Here is a 6,627-nt window from a genome sequence, read left to right on the forward strand (position 1 = left end):
AGAATTTTTGAGTGACAGCACACCATTTTTGAGTGGCAACACACAGCAGTGAGTGGATTTATAGACACTATTCAGTCCTGTAGTGGCTTTTAAATCTGCACACTGCTGTGCACTGTCACTCACAATTGGAGCAGACCTGATGAAAAACTAGACTCTCAGTACCCAATCACACTCCACACACCCAGTGACAAATCATTTCCAGAATATGGGCAGCTCTATCCCTGGGCCTTTTGTTTACATGTAGCTTTCAGCTGGGGAATTACCTGGCCAACAGCTAAATGAGGCAGGGGATACATCATTGTATGGGAAGCTGTCACAGGCATGACAGCTTCCAAGCGCAGGCATCGCCCTCTCCAAATACTGGTGTACTGGTGTTGTTTCCTAGAAACCAATATCCTTATGAGGCAAGGAGGATGACTTGGGATGATCAAGCAAGTATATGTGTCAATACAAATATCACTGATAAAAATCATACAATATATATCACTGATCCAAGCGCTCAATGGATGATTTACCTAATTAAGCTGCTGCCATAATAAATCAACAAATCCATACACATATATAGTAACACATATTTAGAACAAAGTGCTTAACAGAGCCACTATATTGACAGTGCTGTATATATAAACAAATTAAAAATAATAATAAATGATAATATCAAGCAATGAAGAAAAAGTTCATAAGTCTCAGAATGAACAGATTTTTTGAGTGTTGAAAAGGTGCTTCCACAAAAGTTCCCAGACAAAGAGGAAAGATCCCTTCTGATAGGTTCACAGCACCGCTATTCCATAGGGGGACCCTCGTGCTCTGTGACACTCCCTATGGTAATGCACTTACCCCAATGCGAGTTAGTAAGTAATAAGTACTTCAAAAATCACTCAAAATTTGAGTAAATGTGGATATTCCAATAGCTGCCCCCAGGGGATCTTTCTCATCAAATGAATCTCTGAATTTCTCTATAAGTGGTAAAAGTAGTACATTTTGTGTTGGCCTTCAGTTACGACTATCTTTTTTTTTTTTTTTTTACTCAGTTACGACTATCTTCAGCCTTCCTGGAACATGGCTGGAGGAGCATAGAGTGTGGCTAGACTCTAGACTAGATTTTTTCTTCATTGCTTGATATTATCATGTATTATTATTTTAAATTTGTTTATATATACAGCGCTGTCAATATAGTGGCTCTGTTAAGCACTTTGTTCTAAATATGTGTTACTATATATGTGTAAGCAAGTATATGTGCTGAGAGAGAATGTTAGGGCTCATGTACACACAGCTGGCCACGGGAAAATGGGAAATGCAGAACACGGCAAAATCAAGCTGTGATTTTACCCTGATTTTGTCACAATTTTGCCACGTTTTGTGGCTCGCAGTCAAAACGTTCTTATGCTGAAATTGATTCTTCAGCATTCAGGTGAGGGGGGTTGAGGGAGGTTGAACCTCCCCTAACTGCAGCAGCGTCTAAACTCTTGTAAAAGCCTATGTGTACATGGACACATAGGTTTTTATGGAGTTGAGTTTAGGAGCGTTGGCAAAAAAAATGCCAAAAGCTCCTGAAGTTTAGAAGCTGTAGTGTACACGAGCCCTTAGAAAAAGAAAGCCATTGCTATGTTTGAATCCCAAATAAATGTACCAAGTTGAGTCAAGAGGGTTGATTTATTAAAGGTAAATAGGCTGTTCACATTGGAAAGAAATTTTCCCTTTACTTAGTGAATGTGGTGAATATTCTCTTTGCAAAGAATCAAATCCTGTGGAAGGAAAAAAAAACATTATGTTTGCCTACACATGATTGGACGACAGAAGTCTTTACCATATTTGCTCAGCTAAGGGAAAATTCTCTTATAAAGTGAATTTTCCCCTTCAAAATGAAGAGCCTATTTGCCTTTAGTAAATTAACCCAAAATTGTGATAATGACAAACTAGGAAATAGAAAAACCAGATGTATTCTCCCTCCCTAACAGTTAACTCAATAGGGGTGGGAGTGTAATGCAGGAAGGACCAGATATCTGGTAACTAATTGTTAAACATTTGGATGCCTTTATTTCTGGGTTAAAACTTTTTTGTGAATGAACTCTTCAACATGGGGACAAAGGGCTTTGTGAAGGGGGTCCCCTCTGGAAAGCCTCCCATGTTAAGGACATGTGACCTGGTATAGCTCAGGAGTTCAGGAGGGGGTGCACAGAGCCAGACTCATGCTTGGGTCTGTGTGGATTTCCTGGAGGACCTCACACTTTTATTTGTTTTTTTGGGGTGAGGTATCCCCACCAAATCCATGTCAAACTCAGAGGGACTGGTATTTATTTTGGGGGAACTACCTGTGATTTTTTGACACAATGACAGTTTAAAGCATTTGTTAACAAATGTAAATCAATTTTACTTGTGTACAGGGATGCTGTACCCAAATAAATTGTATGCCACCATTTCCCCATCAATAGAGCTTTCTTTTGGTGGTATTTGGTCACCTTTGCGTTTTTAATTTTTTACGCTATAAACAAAAAAAGCCACCAATTTTGAAAAGAAACAATATTTTTTACTTTCTGCTATAAAACATACCCAATAAAAATTTTAAAAAATCTAATTTCTTCATCAGTTTAGGCCAATATGTATTCTGCTATATATTTTTGATTAAAAAAATGCCATTAAGCTTATATGTACAACCATACCCCACTTTTAAGTAAACAATGCTTTTTTTTTTTTTACTAAAGCTGGAAAGTGCAAAATCAGGCTAAATTCTGCATAGAAACTGCGCTTCCAGGTCTTATTACCAAAGCTTAACCACTTCACCCCCGGAAGAATTTACCCCCTTTCTGACCAGAGCACTTTTTGCAATTCGGCACTGCGTCGCTTTAACTGACAATTGCGTAGTCGTGCAACGTTGTACCCAAACAAAATTGATGTCCTTTTTTTCCCCACAAATAGAGCTTTCTTTTGATGGTATTTGATCACCCCTGCGGTTTTTATTTTTTGCGCTATAAAAAAAGAGCAACAATTTAGAAAAAAATCATTATTTTTTACTTTTTGCGATAATAAATATCCCCCAAAAATATATAAAAAACTTTTTTCCCTCAGTTTAGGCCGATACGTATTCTTCTAAATATTTTTGGTAAAAAAAATCACAATAAGCGATTATTGATTGCTTTGCGCAAAAGTTATAACATTTACAAAATAGGGGATAGTTTTATGGCATTTTTATTAATATATATATATTTTTTTAAATGGCGGTGATCAGCGATTTTTATCGTGACTGCGACATTATGGAGGACACATCGGATATTTTTGACACATTTTTGGGACTATTGTCATTTATACAGCAATCAGTGCTATGCAAATGCACTGATTCCTGTGTAAATGACACTGGCAGCGAAGGGGTTAACCACTAGGTGGCAGTGTGGGGGTTAAGTGTGTCCTAGGGGTGTGTTGCTAACTGTGAGGGGCATGGCTATGTTTTACAGATGTAGGGATAGGGGAAAACACTGCGCTAAAATCAAATATACATAAAGAAGCACAGCAGCCAACTGCGCTAAGATCAAATATACGTAAAAAAGTACAGCAGCCAACACTCAAACAAACAAAGTTCAACAAACAGAAATAAAAAATAGTGTAGCTCTTCTAAGGTGAAAAATATGTTGAAAGAATGCTCCTATAGCAAAGAACATATAAATGTGTAAATTAACAAAATAAAGTCCAAAGAAATGGATGTAAGCTTCCGTGGAAGGACCGGCACAATGGTAGTCAGACCGTATCACAATACGAGGCAAATCTCATTAAACGGACATGTCCATGTACAACAGCTTGTCTGGAAACATTGGGAAAGAATAGATGGATACTTCTTACCAGATCTGTTGGACTCACACAGTCATATGACGGTTGAGTCAATAAGGCTTGGGGTCACAATCTGGGACCGAGGAGTGGATCAAAGTGGGTTCATCAGCCTGGTAGAGAGACTTCAAAAGACCGTATATCCAAATGATGAATCTCACCGATGGAACTTCGGAATGGTTAAGAAATCCAACTCAGGTATAGCTCACTGCACTCCGATACTCCAAATACCCCAAATGGAGGGGAAGATATTTAAAGGGTTTAAACCAAAAAAGAAAAAAGAAAGAAAAAGCTCCACATGGTGCGGGTCAGGCGATAAAAAATGGTAATTTATTAAAAGTCAAAAGGGTAACAAATGACTTAGTGATCACAAAGCAATAAGGTAAAAATTAAAGTAAAAGCAATGTGGGGTGCCAACAGCTAGCCCGACGCGTTTCGACACATATGTCTTCGACAGGGGCCCCTGTCGAAGACATATGTGTCGAAACGCGTCGGGCTAGCTGTTGGCACCCCACATTGCTTTTACTTTAATTTTTACCTTATTGCTTTGTGATCACTAAGTCATTTGTTACCCTTTTGACTTTTAATAAATTACCATTTTTTATCGCCTGACCCGCACCATGTGGAGCTTTTTCTTTCTTTTTTCTTTTTTGGTTTAAACCCTTTAAATAGCTTCCCCTCCATTTGGGGTATTTGGAGTATCGGAGTGCAGTGAGCTATACCTGAGTTGGATTTCTTAACCATTCCGAAGTTCCATCGGTGAGATTCATCATTTGGATATACGGTCTTTTGAAGTCTCTCTACCAGGCTGATGAACCCACTTTGATCCACTCCTCGGTCCCAGATTGTGACCCCAAGCCTTATTGACTCAACCGTCATATGACTGTGTGAGTCCAACAGATCTGGTAAGAAGTATCCATCTATTCTTTCCCAATGTTTCCAGACAAGCTGTTGTACATGGACATGTCCGTTTAATGAGATTTGCCTCGTATTGTGATACGGTCTGACTACCATTGTGCCGGTCCTTCCACGGAAGCTTACATCCATTTCTTTGGACTTTATTTTGTTAATTTACACATTTATATGTTCTTTGCTATAGGAGCATTCTTTCAACATATTTTTCACCTTAGAAGCGCTACACTATTTTTTATTTATGTTTTACAGATCACTGATCTCTGCTCCAATCACAGGGAGCAGAGATCAGTGTCACTTGTTGCTAGGCAGAACAGGGAGATGCTGTTTACTTCCTCTCCATGAGGCTATCGCGGGTATCCCCACAACTGGACTCACGGAGCTTCCCGTACGAGCCCCCCGACGCCTCTTAGAGGGCAACGTACAGGTATGTGATTTTGCATCGGGAGGTGGTCGGGAAGCGGTTAATTGAACAAGTTGGAGTTAGAAGCTCATTGGTTTCTATACAGAAGTGAGCCTGATTTTGCACTTTCCAGCTTTAGTAAATAAACCCCATTGTGTACTTAAAGGTGGGGTATGCATGTATTGGTTTGCACAAAAGTTATAGCATGTACAAAATAGGGGCTAGATTTATGTCTTTTTTTTTTTTTTTACTAGTAATGGAGGTGATCGTCGATTTTTAGTGGGACTGCAACATTGCGGTGGACAGATCAGACACTTTTGACACTTTTTTGGGACCAGTGACATTGTTAGTGTGACCAATGCTAAAAATATGCACTGATCACTTTATAAATGACACTGGCAGGTAAGGGGTTAACATCAGGGGTGATCAAGGCATTTAGTGTGTTCCCTGGGTGTGTTTACTAACTGTATGGGGACAGTCTGACTGAGACAATACAGAGATCCGCCTTTCTGCATAGCAGGAAGACAAGGTCTCTGTGTCATCCCCTGTAAGAACGGAGACCTTTACATAGGCAGATCCCCATTCTGCCTCTGTGGGGAACGATTGTGAGCGGCTGGCGGACATCACATCCGCCGGATGCGCTGATTGGCTCCCCCGCTGGGCAATCGGTGCATGCACGCCCACACAGGCTAGTGTATGAAGCAACGTACCAGTATGTCGTTTCACGCAACCGAGCCACCCTGCTGCAGTATAACTGCAGTGGGTTGTCGACAAGTGGTTAAATCAGTCCTAATGCTCAAATTTTCTTATACTCAACGACAACATCTTTAACTTTTATTGGGCTACAGAAAAATAAGTATAGCTGCCACTGTACTAACTACACAAGTATTCTTGCACATTGAGGCTCATGAGGAATTCTGTAGATATATTATTAGTTTTGCACCAAATAAGAGTTGTAATATATTAATATATATATATATATATATATATATATATATATTTAGCCTGGTTAGTCTTCAGGCCTCTAAACATTGGAGTAGACTCACCATTGTTCCTCTCCACAGAGATCATTAGTAAAAGGCAAAATATTTATTCAATCTGAAGAGAAATCAGAGTATTGTAATAATGCTTTTAATTAATGTTGCATTTTCACACTTTTGTATATATATATGTTGCTTAACAAGTGTGTATGGTTTTAGAAGCATAAGGTATTTGTCATTTCCAAACTGATAAAATTTTTTCACATATACTAAGTTGTAATTTTGGAAAGTATATTTTGTTTGTGTACTAATAACAGTGATAAAGAACTGTGAAGTACATTTAGATGTAACATTTAGAATGATATATTAATATCTATAGTCTCTTTGTGTTTAGAAAATATATGTTTTGTGGCATCTTTACTATAAATTAAAAGTTGTTATTGTGTATGCATTTGTGCATAACTAAAATGGAAAAACAAACTTGGCTATCTGAGGTGCAAAAATTAAGCTGTTCCT

At 38.6% G+C, this 6,627-nt stretch overlaps 1 non-coding gene across 1 annotated transcript; it reads right to left on the bottom strand.

Moving 5' to 3' along the window:
* Positions 1 to 6,133: 6,133 nt before the first annotated feature.
* LOC143999815 (U5 spliceosomal RNA) lies at positions 6,134 to 6,249 on the bottom strand. The gene has a single exon (XR_013278142.1). It is a non-coding gene; the product is annotated as a U5 spliceosomal RNA (small nuclear RNA).
* Positions 6,250 to 6,627: the final 378 nt, after the last annotated feature.

The sequence above is a fragment of the Lithobates pipiens genome, unplaced genomic scaffold, assembly GCF_037356315.1.
Source record: "Lithobates pipiens isolate NorthernLeopardFrog02 unplaced genomic scaffold, aLitPip1_a1.2 Scaffold_19, whole genome shotgun sequence".
NCBI lineage: Eukaryota > Metazoa > Chordata > Amphibia > Anura > Ranidae > Lithobates > Lithobates pipiens.